Below are 20,533 nucleotides of genomic sequence, written 5' to 3'. Positions count from 1 at the left end.
TTCTGAAACGGAGTTACCTATGCGTCTAGCTCCAACAACCATTCCGCGTTCAGAGTCTGTTGATTCCCGTCTTGCTGCCATAATCAGGTAGAAACCTTTTCACGTGAATCACTTGAGTACTCATGACAAACCCATCAATACATTGGCCTTTATAGCTCGTGTACGCGATATTTACGCTATCTGTGTATGTGCACAGCGCTATCCCACGACTACTGTCAACTTATTGTACAGTCTGTTAATGAGTCTACATGGCTTCTACAACCAATGTCCCGACTCTCAGCCTTTGTCTACTCCTACGCACTTTCCGATTGCGACGTTAATCATTTCTAAATGCAAAGCAGATATGTACGTTTTCCATAGAACTGTTTCCTTGTTGTCTTTCTATTACCTCTTCCTTTGGTAATTATATAAGCACACAGTAACTTATATCTGTGACAACGCTTTTCAAATTATATCAGTGTCTTTCAGTTTTGTGTGAAACTCGGAGGCCAAGATAATTAGTACACAATGACTACGCTGTGGAAGTGTGTCAATCCAGACACGTTATTTGACCGTTTGGTGCTTTCACTCGCAGTTGTTCAGCGTTACTGCATCTTACAATGTGTACTTCTTGGTAAAAATCAACCAAGAGGTTCGTCTGAAGCATGCCAAATGAGATTCACAGGTAAACCGTTGAAGTGTGAGATCTCTAAATTTATGGTAGGAGATGCAAAACAAGGAAGATTAGGGTTTAGCGTCAAATACGACGAGAGGTTCTTAGAGACGGAATGTGGGTTGGGATTGGGGAAAGATGGTAAGAAAATCGTCAGGGCCCTTTCAGAGGAACGATCCTGGAATTTACCTTAATTGATTTCGGGAAATCACGAAAAATCTGAGTGGCTGATAGGGATGTGAACCATCATCCTCGCGAATGGAAGTCCAGTGTGTTATCACTGCACCGCCTAGTTTGACGGCAGAAAAAACAGAGAGCGGTAACCGTAGACACTGTCGAAATACGGGGTAGTTATAATTAAACTTCCGCTACAGTGTAGGCGGAAAACTGTTTATCTTATGGGTATCACACTTTATTGGAATGATGTTCAGACTATGAGCTGCGGGATTTCTGTTGTTGTAGTGTTAGTGTCGTGACTTGCCATGAAGCATCGATACTGGTACGGCGACGAAGGGATGAAACACAATTATCGGTGTGCATTACAGCTGCAGACAGTCAACATGGATCTGGACAAGATGAGCAGGGCTTTACTCGTAAAGCAATAGTGCTACTGTTCGCAACCCATTAAAGGAATGAGAGGCCCTGTTTCCGCACCGGGGTTGGACAACAGTTCGTATTAACTGGCGGCTTGAGAATTGCTCCTGGAAGAGGTCGACGGTCAATTGCGCCAAAAGTTGTTGAGGGAGTTACTGTTGCCATGGTTCATAATGCTGGACGTTATGTGCGATCTTCAAGCATGTACGACTTGTGTCACTACACTGAATATTCCCCGGTCCACCGTTTGAAATGTGCTGCGAACGACTGTGAAATAATATCTTTAATGCGGTCACAGGCTGTCGTGCATGCAGATGGTCGTCACATTGAGCAGCACTTGTAATATGGAAGGTAAACATGGTACACAATTAACGCATGATACTCTGTCATGTGGAAATTAAAATGTGTTTCTTTCAATTGTTTATTCGTTACTTCTCTTCCGGATGCCCTTACAGAAATATCCACTTCGTTTCATTGCCCTACGCCCACTCTTTTTCCACAGTGGCTCTCTTAAGTACCTAGAGTTTAATTATGACCGGCTTGTAACTACAAAGACGGTGTTTCCTTATCCGACTACCCGATGCTGTTGCACCTATGGTATGGCCATTAATCGTTGAGGCACACCACCGCGGCAAGGATCATAGTAGTCCGTGAGGGGATAGTTTACGTATTAATAACAAAAGAATTGTAAGGCGTTGTTGTTGCGAGACTCAGGGTTGTGTTTCACGCGGCTAATCAGAAAAAGGTGTCTTCCTCCACGCACAATGGCCCCTTTTTTCGCAAATTGTGAGAATTGCATCTGAAGTGTATTTCTTGAGTGTAGCTGCGTGTAATATATGTTTCTACACTGTGGTGTCACGTTTGTGTTGTGTGATCATGAGACGAGGGAGAGAGTAAAACGCCGTGCCGGCACATATCCTACTCCTCTCGAATAGCACCAACGGGGTTACCAAGCTTAACGCCCACACCTGACGGACGGATCGCCATCAACAGAGACGCATGTCCTCACTTCGTGAGACATTGCGGGGATGTCTGGAGTTTATTCCAAGACATTGGCGGCAAATCTAGAAGTAAAGCACTTTAAGACACCACCTCTCTCTCCCTGCCCGCCAAATGCTGGCGGCGACAATTTCTTCCACTAACACGAATCGAACCGGCTACGTTCCATGCCGAGTGTTTGCGCACAGGCGTGCGTTTGGAATCTTGGCCACAGATGCGAGATACACTGATCAACCAGATTAATATGACCACCGACCTACCATCGACATAAACACGTCCGGGCGATAGCAGCGTCACCTGGAGAGGAATGACTGTTAGTCAGACACACGCACGGAGCGTGTACACGTAGTACCAGTTACCGTGCTGTCCATTTGTAGAATGGGAAGGAGCTCGATCTATCTGAGTGTGAAATCTTATGGGACTTAACTGAGAAGGTCATCAGTCCCTAAGCTTACACACTACTTAATATAAATTATCCTAACGACAAACACACGCACCCATGCCAAAGGGAGGACTCGAACCTCCGCCGGGATCAGCCGCACAGTCCATGACTGCAGCGCCTGAGACCGCTCGGGTAATCCCGCGCGGCGAGGGCAGTTGTGATGGCCCAGAGGCTCGGTACGAGCATTCCGGAAACTGCACGACTCAGGTGTGCGAGGAATGCTGTGACGAGTGTCTTCAACACGTGGCGAATCCAACGTGAAACTGCGTCCAGACTTCGTGGGGTTGGGCGGCCACCCCTCATTACAGATGTCGGAAGTCGTAGGCTGAGTAGACTGGTGACAGGTGACGAAAGGTGGCGGGACTAACATCAGACTTTAATGCTGGGCAGAGTATCAGTGTGTCTGAGCACACAGTGCACCGAGCACTCCTAACGATGGGCCGCCGCAGCCGACGACCCATGCATGTGTCAACACTACGGCATCGGCGACTACGACTGAAATGGGCACGTGCCGATCGGCACACGGCGTTGTGACAGTGGCAGGGTGTGGCATGGCCTGATCAACCCCGACACCTTCTTCATCATGCCGATGGGAGGGCGCGAGACCGTCGTCTTCCAGGGGAACAGCTCCATGACAACTGTACTGCGGGACAGAGACAAGCTAGCGACGGCTTCATTGTACCCAGGGGAACATTTACGTGGGCATCCATGGGTCCAGTGGAGCTCGTACAAGGCGCCACGAAGACCTAGGGGTATCGTACATTGTTTCCAGACCAGGTAACCCCTTCATGACGATCATGTTTCCTGACGGCTATGGCATTTTTCAACAAGATGATGCGCCATTTCACAAGGCCACAAGTGTGATGGAGTGGATCGAGGAACATAGTGTCGACTTCCAATTGATATGCTGCCCCCCCTCCCCAATTCGCCAGATCTGAACCCAATCGAACACATCTGGGATGTGAATGAATGTGACGTCAGAGCTCATCGCCCCCCCACCCCTACCCCGAATGTACGGAAATATACTAGTGTTAACAATTTTAAACAAAGCCTAGCGGTGTAGCTCAATTGCAGTTTGAGATAATCGTAGAAGAACCCACAAGAACAACCAGTACTCACAAAGCAAAAATCTTGACTATAAAACATATCGGTTTATGAGCTGCTAATATGCTTCAGAACTAAAAGCAAAATGTCAATAAGAAATTACGAACAATTAAATACGTGAAGAAATGTGACAGCAATGAGCATTTGATGCATCTTTAATTAACTCATTTCCTTTATCTGTATGAAGCTTAATGTGTGACACTTATCTGCAATAACGTTGGGAATATACAATAAGTGAAGTTACTCCCAACCCTAGAGGCATACAATTCCTGCCATCAATTACTCCAACGTTAAAAGGCGATTCGCATCTTATCAGAAACATATAGCCACCAGTTCAAGCTAACTATCAGAGCATTCATTACTGTAAGAGTGTGCTGCAGCGTACTTAAAGTTTTGCATTGTTAAAAGCACATCACAATATAGCGACAGCTCAGTTGGAGTCTCTGACAATTCTCTCCATTACGTAATACAGTACCCTTGCGAGATTTTTGTGTTGGTGAGTAAATTTTATCAACTTGTATTTGGTGTATCACAATTAGTAGTGACACCCGACTCCGGTGAGAATACGCTGACGTGACAAATGTCATGGGTTAGCAATACACACATATCCAGATGGCGGTAGTATCGTGTACACAAGACATTAAAGGGCGGTTCATTGGCGGAGATGTCATTTGTACTCAGGTGGTTCACGTGGAAAGGTTTCCGACATGATTGTGACCACACGACGGGAATTAACAGACTTTGCACGCGGAATGGTAGTCGGAGTTAGACGCATGGGACGTTCCATTTCGGAAATCGTTAGGTAATTCAATATTCCGAGATCCACAGTATCAAGAGTGTGCCGAGACTACCAAATTTCAGGCATTACCTCTCAGCACAGACAACGCAATAGGCGACGGCTTTCCCTTCACGACCGAGGTCAGTGGCGTATATGTAGAGTTTTTAGAGCTGAGAGACAAGCAAAACTGCGAGAAATAACCTCAGTGTATACGTGGTGCCTGTTCTTTCGGGCATGTCCGAAAGAACAGACACACCCGATAGAACAGACACATCGAATATATAATTACGGCGATGACAGCCTGTGATCCCGTCAGTGCAGATACACACCAAGCTGAAACACTTACGACAATCGAAGAGATGCCGCGAGTAGCGAGCCTAAAGAACAGTGCACTACATCAGTAGTGTGTGGTAAATGTCGAGAATTTGGGTCTGACGGGAGGTATGCTAGGGTAGTCCATGCAGTTGCGGTAATCGCTGTGTCCGGATGGCGTAGTGGCCAGCGCGTCTGCCTAGTAAGCAGCAGACCCGGAGCGAGCACACATTTACAACTTGCCCCATTGCTACAAATCAATGCCCACTGATAGCTAATGTCTTTAATTTCTTTGTGTCTTGGTACATTAACAGAAGAGAGAAAGATAGGGAGAAATTGTGAGCGGCATCAATCTAATAGAAAGGTTGAAAACTATAAGAACGACTTTTTGTGACTTCCCCAATTGTTACAGCAGTAGTGCGTCATCTTCTTGTTAATCTTGTTCCCACTTCGGTTCATACAGAGCACTTTTCATGTTTCAGAGATGATTGCCATTTGTATAGATCTCGTAATCGGAAAATTTCTACTGTGCGATACTGTTGACAACGATGGAAAAAGCTAATCAAATAATGGACATGTTATCTTGAGTGCCATTTGGTACCCATTTCCAGAAATAAAGATTATCTAGGCTGAAGAGATTGTGACTGAGGGCTACTATCCATGAACAAATGGCAGCCGCATCTGTATTTCTTTTTCTTTCCTTCAGTTACTAGATAGTCTCAAAAGAATGTCAGAAATTTTGTGCCGAAGAGTACAACTGACGGGCTCAGATGTAACACTAGTTCTGAGTGTACAAGTATGTTGCACGATACTGGTAGCGTTCTTTTCAAGGGAACCACCTCAGCAATCTGCTAAAGCGTATGACCCAGGACAAACGGAAGAGCTCAGACCTCCCAAATGCGAGTCCGATGACTAGACCGCTGCGACACTTCGTTCAGTTGCTTGAGAGGTCTATGTAGTGCAGCAGTACAGTGTCCAAGAAGTCCCTGTATTCCTATATCAAAAATTATATTGCATTTTTGCGCACTTAAAGCCGCTTGGTTGTAATTAAAGTTCCTCTACTTACGCTGTCCACTGAGGGCTATAGCTGTCGAAAGACAGCGAAACTTGGTTGGTTTTCTAATGCGGAACCGATTTACGCTGAAAACAAAAGTTCCAGTTTTGGTCACTAGATGCAAATCTGGCGCTGTGAATTCAAGAAAATGTTTCCATGAGTAAGGGATTAGGAACGGGACGTGGGCAGAAAAAGTCAAACAGGTGAGAAAGACATAATGTTAACCGAAGCTTACACAATTTGTTGAATGTGAGACAGATGTGATCAGTAGTTGCTGGCAACATTTCTGACGGAATATAATGAGCACGCGTTCCTTTATACGGACTTCGTATCAGGTAGAGACCTTATGTGACTCTGGCAAAGGCGTTCTTTTAGATATCCCCAGCGTCAAAAGTCACGTGGATTCAGATCGGGTGATCTTGTAGGCCATGCATTTAGAAAACCTTTGAAGACAACACGTTCGAAGGAGGTTGCATTAAATAGATCTTTCCTTGGGCGAGCGACATGAGCTGTTATCCCATCTTGCATGAAAAATGTGGTTTCCATAAAGTGGTACTCTTCCACTGCAGGAATCATGTACTGTACAAGGAGTCTCGATAACCTGCAGATGTCACGATGCACCTGACTGACCCCTTGGGTTACTCTCTTCAAAGAAGAACGGACCGAAAATAAAGGTTCTTGCCAATCCTGAGCACACAATCACGTACAGTGAGTGCGATGGCTCTTAGCGCAGAAGATGCTGTTCAACAATGCGGCAAATTCGTCAATTCTGTGTATTCACTACATCCTGTATGTAGAAATGTGTCTCGCCGCTGCGTATAATATTGCCCGGCCACATGTCATCAACTCCGGTACGTGCCTGAAACCGAAACGAAAATTCAGAACGTTTCTACGGATCATGTGGTTTCAGTTGGCACACCATCTGGACCTTGTACGGGTATCAGTGTAAAGTAGACCGGGAGACTTTTTGTAGTGTTGACGGTGGGAAGACACTGCACAATGACTAGCTCTACGCTGAGCGTGAGCTTCATGGCGAGTCACAGCAACAGAAACCTCGTCAATAATTTGCACTGGGATAGGACGTCTTCCTCGTCCAGGTGCCACACCAAGCTCACTTGTGTTTCCTAATTGCATTATCTTCTTTAAACCATTGAATGACATCGGGTGTCTCCTCAGACTTTTCAGTCGGCGATACTCTCTCAATGCAGCACTGTAATTGCTGCCGTTCACTTAAAACAGTTTCACTATCAGCGCAGTGCCTCACTTCTCGATAGCCGGACTGTTCACTCACGTTATGGTTTGTCAAACGAGAGCGTGGATGCCATACCTTCATACAAACAACATATAGCGCCAGATATGCACCTGGTAATCACAACTGGAACTAATTCATTTTCAAGCGTAAATCGGTTCAGCATTAACGCTTAGCATACCTACCAAGTTTCACTACCATACGATAATTACAAGCCGGCCGCTGTGGCCGAGCGGTTCTCGGCGCTTCAGTCTGGATCCGCGCGACCGCTACGGTCGCAGGTTCGAATCCCGCCTCGGGAATGGGTGTGTGTGGTGTCCTTAGGTTAGTTAGGTTTAAATAGTTCTAAGTCTAGGGGACTGATGACCTCAGATGTTACGTCCCATAGTGCTCACAGCTATTCGAACCATTTTTTATATGATTACAACGCACACAGTACCTCTGTGAGTAGCTGTGCTTCAATTACAACCATCTGGTATAAAATAGACGTATCCAACTGATCTGTGTAGGCACCATAGTGCCGTAAAAAGTGATCTATGTTTCTTCAAGTCCTCCTTAACATCTTTTAGAGGATCTGACGAGTTATGGTTTCGCACAATTTTTTAGTCTTGTACCGACATTGAGCCTCACGAGGAGTGATTATTCCCTGTAATGAGTTGTCTGGCCTGGTAAGGTCCGGGATTCGTGATACTTATTTCAGTGGGGCTGAAGATGTTTCTGAAACACGCCCAATCACGCGGCCTACAATTCTTCAAGGAACTCACAAACCTTAATACGAAAATGTGCTTGAGTTCCTCCCTGCCGTTACTATATTTGACCCATTAGCCTCATGTCCTCGACCCCAACTCTTAACCACTTTTTCAATATGTCCAAATATGAGTTTCCGTTCATGTACCCTTCAAAAAAATTGGTCTGAACATGTGTCGTAATGACATCCCAGCCCATATCAAGAGAAAATCTTTGCACTTAATGGTGATTTTCCTTTCACCAGAAAACCACAGTCCGCATTCCTGACAAAGTAATTTCTAAAGTGCACTCATTGCTCCTGTCATTGTTTTCGCTATATGTGGATTTCCTATACCCATACACACACCCATGTCCGCTCTTCAACAGTGTTAAGTGCGTCCACTCTTATCAGCAAGGCGTCGCAACTTCAACACTGGAACCGTATAGACGAGATTAAAAGCAGGAATAGGAGGATACTCGGACTTCTTGAACACGCTTTCTAATTCTAATTTTATCCTATTTTCATACGTATATGAAACACTTTGACCCATTCTGTAAGCTTACAACATGTATTGTCTAACGAATTCACTGCCGAAGTGTTGTATGTTGATTAACAAAACCGCATACAGTGGCCCAGAGATAATCTGTCGCAAGTAGACTATTCGAGATGATAACGACAGAAAAGTACACGTTTGATAAACCCCATTAATTGTAAGCGGTGTTATTCTCTATCAAAAATTCGCAAAAGAAATTACAGCTATCACTAGAAAAGTGACACAAAAATAAGATGAGAAGAAGGCCACAAGAAAATCTGCTGCCATGTTTGGTGACTGAGAGCTGTTGGCTGTATAATTAAAATCATGATTGTACAATGGAACCGCAGCTAATCCTCAAAAGACAATTCCGAATTAATATTACGTTACTATGCTAAGCTTAACAAAAGCTCCGTTAAGACAAGGCAGAAAAGGTATCGGTTGTGTTCTTTCCCGGTGAAAGATTAGGGAAACAATGGAAAACCTGCATCTGGACGGTCGGAGGGGGATTTGAACTCGTTCTCCACAGAACGGGTCCAGAGCCTCAAGCATTGCACCACTTTGATCGATGGACCTTCATTGTGAAAGAGAGTTTGTAAGTGGCATGGAACGAGAGATAACGCTGACAAGTATAGGTGATGATCGAATTCAGAGGAAGACAGTAGTTATAGAACCACCGGACGACAAGAAAATTTCGTGTGCTTTGGGAAGATAACGTCGAGTTACTCGAGGCTTCATAAATCAGCTCCTTGGTGTAGTGGATAACAAGTGGATCTTCACAGCTCTACTCAGCAAACGAGGGCTGAAGCTGGATCATAATGCTATAAATTCTCTCAATACGTCCAGTAAACGCACTTTTCTGTCTACATAACGTATAGTGAATTCTCGTTTTATTCGCGTTTAACAATCGTCCTCCCAGAGGTGCGTAGGACCCTAATCCCATGTCCCACTTTCCTCTTGTCAGTGTTGATCTTACACAGTCGTCGTTATCACATGTTAGATACTTACATTAAGAGGCACTCAACGCTTCCGAAAGCCTCCCGTTTGAATGGCGTACTATCGCTAAGACTCCCTAAGCCTCCAATTCTCGCACTGCATTGAATGAACTGGAACATTCAGCAGCCTATGGTGCTGTTAAGTACTTTGCTTCTCCATACTGTAGCTTGTCCGTGACTATTACGAAGTGTTCTAAATAAAATCCTCCCTTTGCCACAATATCCTTTATTAATAATGCGACCAGTTTCGGAGGGTTAACCAACAAACTAAAAGCACGAGGAAGCCTGGACTCAAGACCTGATACGACCAACGTGCTGCTCAGCATGCCGTATCCCCTTTCCAATATATATATGATGGTGGAGACGTAATCCTTCGAAAGTGCCACATCACAAATGAAACAGAACCAATTTGTGGTGGAGATGAAATTTCAGTACTTTGTCTTCAGTATTTAGAGCCTTGTCGGCTAGGCGCACTGATTACTCAAAACGAAGTTTCCGAATCCGGTTTCTGCAGATACATTCGGTGCTGTACGATGTTTTATTTCTCCTTCGATTTAAGTGTTGAACACTTGCACAGGCCTGTTCCAAAACAAAAAGCACTATTGTTAAGTATCAGTTGTGTAACACCCTTGCTAGTTATTACCTAAAATTGAAAACGGGCATCATGAAGCATCCAGATATTCCTCAGAGAGAGTAAAATCTTGGCAAATGACGTTATTTGAAACAGTTTGCAGAAATTTGTTTAAATCCTACTGTTTACCTAAGTATTCCCATTAGGACTGAGTAACAAATTTAAAAGTCAAACCGTTGTCGAAACAGATTCTAATTAGGGCAATTTTCTTAGTTAGACACTATTTCTGAGATGGTTAACATGGAGGAATACAAACCAACGGCTGTGTAATTAATTATGGACAGACAGACTTCTAGACTCTTTTATTAAGACAACGGCCGGCGGAGAAACTGTGTAGAGCGAGGTGAGGGTAAAGAATGAAAACTCCACTTCTTATTATATCAGTAGGTGACGAGAACTAGCACAAATTTCGCGAAAATGTATCAAATATTGTAAGATAATAGCAGTTCTTGCTTCATATGTGTGTGGAGCATATCACTTGCGCAAAAGAAGTCAGCCATGAAAGCACAAAATGTGAGAAACAGGGGACTGCAGTAACGTTTTGTTTTCAATCTATCCGTTATGGATGATGTTGGTGCGCCTATAGATTTAAAGTTCACATTAAGAAGACCGCAACCAGCCAGATATTTTTTGTGGATCTATTTACTCAACAGATCTGGCTAAGGCTCAGTATATAGGTACATAACTTCTCCGGTTAACCACATCAAGATCTTGTGCTGATTACAAGGACAAGGCACATTCATTTGTCCAGTCGAGCTATAAGTCTTATTAACGAAGTATGTCACATTTCACTACAAAGCGCATTTCAAAGAGGCTGTGAACTGTGGAGAAAAGATATTTAATATGTATATGTATATGAAAGGGCGGAGACGTTGCGGTTGTTGGTGAAATTGCATACGCGCGCAACAGACAAGAAGGTGTAATTTTTAATGTCAGTGAATATACATAAGTTTGTAAATATTGAACGGAAAGTAAAATATAATCGAGAACGGCACTAGCAAGAAAAGTATTACTGTATAAGAGAAACTTGTAAACATCGGATAGTACCTTAAATGTTAGAAAGTCTTTTTATGAAGGTATAGGCTGGAGTGTAGCCTTCCACGTAAGCGAAATGTAGATGGTAAACAATTCTGACACGAATAGAGGTTTTTGAAATCTGCTGCTACAGAAGAATGATGAAGATCAAGTGGGTAGATTGAATGACAAATGAAGAGCTACTGAATCAGATTGAAGAGAAAAGGAATTTGTGGTAGAACGTGACTAAAAGAATGGACGGTTGATATGATGGACCTGAGGCACTAAAGAATCGCCAATTATGGTAAATTATGGAAGAGCTTGGTAGAAAAATTATAGAGGGAGACCAAGACTTGACTATAGTTTGTGATAAACAAGTTACCTTGTAACGGTGGATGATCGTCTACTTACGGCTATACACTGAGCCGGTCGCCGTGGCCGAGCGGTTCTAGGCGTTTCAGTCTAGACCCTTGCGACCGCTACGGTCGCAGATTCGAATCCTGCCTCGGGCATGGATGTGTGCCATGTCCTTAGGTTAGTTAGATTTAAGTAGTTCTAAGTTCTAGGGGACTGATGACCTCAGAAGTAAGTCCCATAGTGCTCAGAGCCATTGGAACCATTTTTGAGCTCTACACTGAGATGACAAAAGTCATGGGATAACTAACTATATGCACATACAGAGATGGCAGTGATATAAGGTATAAAAGGGTAGTGCATTGGTGGAGCTGTCATTTGTGCTCAGGTGATTCGTGTGAAAAGGTTTCCGACGTCACGTTATGGTCACGGGAATTAACAGACTTTGGACGCGAAAAGGTAGTTGGAGCTAGACGCATAGGACATCCCATTTCGGAAATCGTTAGGAAATTCAATATACTGAGATCCACAGTGTGAAGAGTGATCCGAGACTACCAAATTCCGGGCATTAACTCTTACCATGGGCAGCTCAGTGGCCGACGGCCTTCACTTAACGACCGAGAGCAGAGTTTTCAATGCGTGAAATAATCACTGGAATGAATATGGGGCGTACGACGAACGTGTCCGTTAGGACAGTGCGGCGAAATTTGGCGTTATGGGCTACGGCAGCAGATGACAGGCGCGAGTGGCTTTGTTAATGCACGACACCACCTGTGGCGCCTCCCCTGGGCTTGTGACCATATTGGTTGGACCTTAAACGAATGGAAAACAGTGGCAGATGAGACGCGATTTCAGTTGGTAAGATCTAATGGTAGGGTTTGAGTGTGGCGCATACCCCACGAAGCCATGGACCCAAGTTTTCAACAAGGCTCTGTGCAAGCTCGTGGTGGTTCCATAATGATTTGGGCTGTATTTGCATGGGGTGGACTGCGTGCTCTGCTCAAACTGAACCAATCATTGACTGAAAAAGGTTATTTTTGGATACTTGGAGACCACTTGCAGCCATTCGTGGTCTTCATGTTCCCAAACAACAGTGGAATTTTTGATGACAGTATGCCATGGCAACGAGCCGCACTTATTCGCGATTGTTTTGAAGAACATTACGGACAGTTCGAGCGAATGATTTAGCCACCCTGACCGACCGATATGAATCCCAACGAACATATGAGATATAATCTGGAGTTGCGTTCGTGAACAAAATTCTGCACTTGCAATACTTTCACAATTATGGATGGTTATTGTGACGGCATGCCTCAATATTTCTCCAGGGTATATCCAACGACTTTTTGAATCCATGTTACGTCGAGTCATTTCAGCGTGTCATGAGAAGCTGCATACAGGAAAGGGACCCTGATCCAGAAACGAGCGAGTCGAAAAGTATGATCGAAAAATGTTCTGATACCTCAGACAGTGGAATACATGTACCGGTATTGTTGTTAATAAGCTTATAGGGTAGACAATTTTCAGAGGTGATAGTATGGGCCAACACAAAAGAAAAAGAGTCTAGTAAGCAAGGACTCTAAAGTGCATAACTTAAGAGGTATAATCACTTGTTCATCTTCACTACTGCGAAATACATCTCTTCTACTGAACAAGTTCCCATAGCTCTGAAGGTATGCATTTTAGAGTCCATATTTACTATACTTTCTTTTCTTGTTTTGGTTCATACTACCACTTCTGAAAGTTCTCTACCCTACAGTTTTAGCAACAACAATATTCCCTTGTCAGAGGTATCAGAACGAATGTCGCTTATAAATTTCGATGCGGCCATTTCCGGACCAGGGTCCCTTACCCCATATTGATAAATTTACCCTTCCCCATCATCCCTGACAGTTCGTACATAATCACGGAACCAGCCTGTGGACAGAATCTCACAACCTGATACGTCAGAGACACTTGCCGTCGCCAGACAACTGATGGCACACATGCTCAGCAGACAGGTGCATTACAAAACACTGGTAACCCCGTTCAGTTGTTGACATCTGATTATTCTCGAGATAAGCTTCTGGACGCGCCTGAAAGACAGTGAGCCCTTATCTGTAGATACCGGTTCCCACAGCACAATTCAGATGCGCGTGACAAGAAATTCCCAAAAGATATACGTCGCGCGTCCAAAGGAAAATCATAATTACTCTCAATCATGCTGGATGGAACGAGCATAGACCACTTCTTATGTGCGTACTGACAACTGTGATTATGATTGCGATATCGTGTCGCAGTGGTGGTGGAAGTATGTTGCTACGGACAACAACACGTCTCCTCTCAAACAGACAAAGACTGTGGACACTCGAATAGCAAGATGACCTGTTCTTTAATATTATGTGAAGATGGCAGAAGCAACAGGCGGAAATGGAAAATGTTATATGGTTCAAATGGCTTTGAGCACTACGGGACCTAACATCCGAGGTCATCAGTACCCTAGAACATAGAACTATTTAAACCTAACTAACCTAAGGACATCACACACATCCATGCCGGAGGCAGGATTCGGGCCTGCGACCGTAACGGTCGCTCGGTTCCAGACTGTAGTGCCTAGAACCGCTCGGCCACAACGGCCGGCGAAAATGTTATAGAATGAAAACTTCTACAGCACGCTAACAGACTGAAATTACTATATTTCCTTGTCCAGTGGTATAAGATGATTAAAATTTCAGTAAAAAATGAACTATTACTAGAAATGAAGAGTACTGAATTGACACAAGTCATGGGATAGCGATGCACACATATACAGATGGTGGCAGTATCGCGTATACAACGTATAAAAGGGCAGTCATTTGTATTCAGGTGATTCATGTGGAAAGATTTCCGACATGAATGCTGCACACGACTGGAATTAAGAGAAGCTGAACGCAGAATGGTGGTTGGAGCTAGACGCATGGGAATTCCACTTCGAGAATCGTCAGGGAATTCAGTATTTCGTGATCCAGATTGCCGAGACTACCAAATTTCAGTCATTACATCTGATCACGGGCAATTCAGTAGCCGGCGACCTTCCCTTAACGACTGAGAGCAGCTGGATTTGCGTGACATAACTTCAGAAATCAATGTGGGATGTATGGCTAACATATCCTCTAGGACAGTGGGGCGAAATTAGTATATATGGGCTGTGGCAACATATGACAGACACGAGTGCCTCTGCTAACACCGTGGCATCGCCCGCAGCGCCTGCTTTTTACACTATACGGCTGGAAAACCTTGGTCTGGTCAGATGAGACCCAATTTCAGTTGGTAAGTGTGGCGCAGACCCCATGAAGCCACGGACCCAAGTTGTCAAAAAGGCACTGTGCATGTTGATGACTCCCAAATGGTGTGTATATGAAGTGAACTGGGTCTAGATATTCGGGTACTTGGAGACCATCTTCAGCCATTCATGGATACATGTTCCCAAACAACGATGGATTTTTTTGTTGATGACAATGCGCCATATCACTGGGCGACAGTTGTTCGCGATTAATTTGAACAACATTTTGGACAATTCGAGTGGATGGTTTGGCCACCCAGATCGCCCAACATGAATCCCATCGAACATTTATGGGACATAATCGAGAAGTCAGTTTGTGCACACTTTCGCTGTTATGGGCGGCTATAGGAGCATCATGGCTCAGTATTTCTGCAGCGAACTTCTAACGACTTCTTGAGCCTATGCCACATCGAGGTGCTGTACTACGCCAAGGAAAAGGAGGTCCGACACGTTATTAGGAGGTATCCAATGATTTTTATCACCCTAGTGTAGTGTGAGTACATGATTGGTGTTTGGTGCGTCTAAAGTTACTGGAACTTTATAGATGTAGATCGCAACACGACATGCCCATAGGACTTGTAGCTTATCGCCATCTATCGTACTCTGAGAAATATCGAAACATTGGCATGAAATGAAAGCATCGTACAGAACAGCACAGGCCGGTGGCTGTAATGAAAATACTACGGAACGAGGTGACAAGACGGCCTCGGAACTGCAATGTGCCAAGACAAATATGTACGGATCGTTCTGGAAGCACTATAACACGGGATGATCGTAGGACTGTACCACTGGCTCTGACGAGCAGCCAGAATAAAGAAAGCATGATGTGATGTCAAATAGTGATACAAATCCGCTACAACTGCTTATTATTCTAATAGTTTTATTGTAGCATATTGCCGTATTGGTATTAATAATGATTACTAGTTTCGTTCAAATTTGGAACATCTTCAGATCTTTTAATGCAGATGATAACTAAACGGAAACACACATACGATAAGTACACAGTGACTTTATCATATTGATGTACCACAAAGTCGACACTCTTCTATTTGATGCAGCCTGCCACGAATTGCTCTTCATCTCAGAGTAGTACTCTCATCCAACGTCTGCAGTTATTTGTTGCTCTATATTGCAGTCTTCCCCTACAGTTTTTACCCTCAGCAGCTCCCTCTTGTACCCTGGAAGTTATTTCCTGATGTCTTAACACATGTCCTGTAATCCTGTTCGTCTACTTGTCAGTGTTCTTCATAGTTCCTTTCCTCGACAATTCTGCGGAGAAGCTCCTCATGTTCTATCTTACCAGTTTACCTAATTTTCAACGTCCTTCTATAGCACCAGGTCTCAAATGCTTAGATTCTCTTATTTTTTTGTTGTTTTCTTACAGTCTGCGATTCAATTCCACACAATGCTGTGCTCCAAAAGTACATCCTCAGAATTGTATTCCTCAAATCAAGGTCCGTGAATCTTACTAGTAAGTTTATTTTGATTTGGGCAGCCTCTTTTGCCTGTGCAATTTTGCCTTTTATGTCCTCCTTGAGTCATCCGTCATTTTGCTGCCAAGGTAGCACAATTCCGTAACTTATACTTTTCTCCCCCCCCCCCCCCCCCCCCTCTTTGGATGGTAAGTTTCACTAATTTCATCTCTGCTACTCCTTCTCTCTTTCATCTTTCTTTGCTTTATTGGCAATCCATATTCTGTACTGAGTAGGCTGCGCATTCCATTCAACAGATTCTGTAATTTTTCCTCACTTTCACAGAGGATAGCAATTTCATCAGTGAACCTTAACATTGACATCCTTTCACCTTGAATTTTGATGCCCCTCCTGAACCTTTCTTTTATTTCCATCATTGTTTCTTCGATGTACAGATTGAACAGTTTGAGATAAAGACTGCATCCTTTTCTTAACGTTTTGTAATGTGAGTACTTGGTTCTTAGTCTTCCAAATTATTTTTCCATCTTGATTCTTGTACATATTGCGTATTATCCATCTTTCCCTTTAGCTTACACACATTTTTCTGAGAATTTTCAACATCTTGCACCATCTCACTTTGTCGAACACTTTTTCTACGAGGACAAATCGTATGAATGTACGAGTATCTTTATTTTCCCTAAGTATTGCTTCCATTATCAACCGCAACGTCAGAACTGCCTTTCTGGTGCCTTTACCATTCCTAAGGCCAAACTGATCCTCATCTAACAAATCCTCAGTGTTCTTCTTCATTTTTCTGTACATTATTCTTGTCAGCAGTTTGGACGTATGAGCTTTTAAGGTAAGTGTGCAATAACTCTCGCACTTAACCCTACTTGCTCTCTTAGGGATGATATTCTTCCTAAAATATGATAGCATACGTCGAGACTAATCTGCAAACCAAGTTGTATAGTTGCTTGGTTGCAACTTTTCCCAGTGATTTCAGGAATTGCAAAGGAATGTGGGCAAGTCTTTCAGTGCTATGTTTAACTCTTACTCTAAAACTGGTTCTCTATGTCTTCCATATCCCCAGTCACATCATCAAATAGTTCTTCCGCCTCGCAGAGGCCTTCAGTGTTATCTTTCTACCCGTCCTCTTGCTTTCCCGTGTTGAACATCAGAATTCCTGTTGCACCCTAAATGTTGCCGCCCTTGCTTTGAATTTCACAGAAGGTTGTTTCGACCTCTCCGATGATAATTGTTTTTTTATTTCTTCGCATTTTTCGCACGCCATTTCTCCTTGGCTTCCTTGCATATCCTATTTCTTTTATTCCTAAGTATTCCTGTCTTTTACTGAACATTTTTGTACTTCCTTCTTTCTTCGATAAATTTATTTCTTCTCTTATCAAAGTTACTTTGCGATGACATTCCTTGTCCCTATGTATATCCAGTACTGTGGCTTTAGGGATGTGAAGTTCCCTCCATTTGAACTGCCTACTGTGATGTTCTACAGCCTCATCATTCGACAGTACTTCAGTGCCCCATCTCTTTCCAAATTCATTCTTTTGAACAATTCTCTTAAGCAAGGCCTACTCTTCCACGTTACTAAATTATTAGATTATCATCTCCCTTTGCAGACTGAACTACTCGTTCAGTATTCTAATACACTTTCGTTGTCTCTTTACCTTCTGCTCATGACGTAGGCATATGTACCTGAACTATTGTTGTTGGCCTTAGTTTGCCGTTGACAGTGATGGGAATAATCTTATCATTGAACTGTTCGTAGCAATTTACTCTCTTCCCTGCTTTCCTACTCATGACGAACGCTACTCCCCTTATACCATTTTCTTTTGCTGCTGTTATTACCGAACATTCGTCTGCTCGGAAATAGTAATCCTCTTTCCACTTGACTTCACCAACCTCGCTATGTCTAGACTGAGCCTTTGCATTTCCTCATTCAGATTTTCTAGTTTCCCAGCGACTTTCACAATTCTGACATTCTACGCTCCGACACGTAAAAAGTTACATTTTCGTGGTTTATTCAATCTACTTCTCGTGATCACCGACCCCAGAGATCGAAATGGAGGATCAATCCGGAATTTTTTGACAACGGAAAAAATCATCAGGACACTTTTCCATTTCAGGTCACATGTCCTGTGGATATACATTGTGTGTCTTTAACTCAGTCGTTTCCAATGCCTTCTGCATCCTCGTATTATTGCTCCTTGCTCATTCTTCCGCGTTGTAAGGACAGTGTCCCATCCAAGTGGCAATAATGTGCCCCAACTCCCTGTCCTCTCCTACGCCATCTTTGATAAGGCCGTTAGCGGAAAGAGGGTGACATCGGTCGCCATTACTAAATTCAAGCAGAGGCTGGACTCGAACCCGGGACCCAGAAGGTTTTGATTATTAATAAGAAATGCTACCCATTTTTTCCAAACTATTTTTTTAAAAACTTTAACAATACACGGACATTTCACAATAACATAAAATAAAATCAGTTTATGAATATTTGTATACACTGTAATACACCCACACTTCAAACTGTGAACGGTTGTGGGAACACACTTCCCCGTCATCAACTTTAAATAAGTTCTAATGAACACAAATAATTCTCCTTTGTTTTCGTAGATAGCTATTGAAAACTTTTTCTAATTAACTTCAAGACCATCGTGTCACTTTTCCGTTATTGTATACACTTTTATGTGTATCATATGTGTGTTTTACATTAATTACGTTAGATCGAGCTTAGAATTTCATTTATTTGTTTAAACAGAATTGAAGATGTTCAAAATTTGAGCGGACGCGGTAACAGTTACAAGACGATAGACTGCAGTAAAACTATTAGAATAGACAGATGACAAATCCGGACAGCGATTACAACTGGAATCTCACCACGAGCCGCCCGTGGTGGCCGAGCGGTTCTAGGCGCTACAGTCTGGAACCGTGCGACCGCTGCGGTCGCAGGTTCGAATCCTGCCTCGGGCGTGGATGTGTGTGATGTCCTTAGGTTAGTTAGGTTTAAGTAGTTCTAAGTTGTAGGGGACTGATGACCTCAGAAGTTAAGTCCCATAGTGCTCAGAGCCATTTGAACCATTTTCTCACCACGAACCCTCGGGAACAGATAACTGAAGGCTCGCTTCACACCTTAAGTTATGATGCGTTGTTCACCTGCGACCCCATACCACAGGCAACACAGACTTGCAAGTCGTACAGGCGGGGTAATTTGGCACACTGAGTGCTATTCTGTGGTGTTCCGCGCTGAGTCTCCCTTGTGTTTGTAGCGCTCAAATAGCTGACGACCTGGTGGTAGGCTACAGAAAGCAGCTATTCTCTAGAACTTTATCCCTCCAACTCCTGAGATGATGCTCCGGAATTGGATATGACAAGAGAACTGATGTAGTTCCTGAAGAGAGACGAAAGAGTCGCCAGTTTCTAGCAAACAGAACACAAAAATCAAATGTGTGTGAAATCTTATTGGACTTAACTGCTAAGGTCATCAGTCCCTAAGCTTACACTCTACTTACCCAAATTATTCTAAGGACAAACACACACATCCATGCCCGAGGGAGGACTCGAACCTCCGCCGGGACCAGCCGCACAGAAACAGAACACAACACGGCATTTTGAACGGAGACATGTCTTCAGACGTTGAAGTAACTTCGGGCGTGCCTCAGGGAGTGTTATTGGGCCTTCACTTTTCCATTGTGTTTAAATGACCTAGTAGATAAAGTCGGGAGTTCCATGAGGGTTTCGCGAATGATGATCTTATATACAGAGAAGTTGCGACGTTAATAATTATAGCGAAATGCAGGAAGACCTGAAGAGGATCGACGCTTTGTGCAGGCAGTGGTAATAGACCTTCAACATAAACTAATGTAAACTAATGTAACTACTGACAGAGAGAGATCCCACATTGTATGATTACAGAATTGCAGAACAATCACTGCAAGGAGTTACTTCCATGAAATACCCGGAAGTATGCATACGGAGCAACCTGAAGTGAAACGATGGCATAGAATTTATCGTGAGGCAGACATCGGACTGAGCTTCATTGGAATAATTCTCAGGAAATGTAATCCACCAACAAAAGAAGTAGGTTACGAAACACGCGTTCGACAAATACTTGAATATCACTCGAAAGTCTGGTATAGATAACAGTTTGTACTGACAGAGGAAATGGAGAACATCCGAAAAAGAGCACCACGTTTCGTTACAGGTTCACTTTGTTAGTGCAAAAGCGTCATGGAGATCCAGTGGAAGACGTTGTAAGAGGGGCATTCTGCATCACGAAGTGGTCTACTGTTAAGGTTCCCAGAGCTTAAATGTTTAGAAGAGTCAATCAATATATTGCTTCCTCCTGCGTATATCTCGCGGAAAGACCAT

General features: G+C 43.5%; 1 protein-coding gene across 3 annotated transcripts in view; it reads right to left on the bottom strand.

The window, feature by feature from the left end:
* The window catches only part of LOC126321537 (sodium/hydrogen exchanger 9B2-like), a 438,606-nt gene that overhangs the window by 221,899 nt on the left and 196,174 nt on the right, over positions 1-20,533 (bottom strand). The window lies entirely within an intron of this gene.

Source organism: Schistocerca gregaria, chromosome 2 (assembly GCF_023897955.1).
Source record: "Schistocerca gregaria isolate iqSchGreg1 chromosome 2, iqSchGreg1.2, whole genome shotgun sequence".
Classification (NCBI taxonomy): Eukaryota; Metazoa; Arthropoda; class Insecta; order Orthoptera; family Acrididae; genus Schistocerca; species Schistocerca gregaria.
Note: the sequence above shows the minus strand (reverse complement) of the source record. Positions and strands in the feature narration are given on the sequence as shown.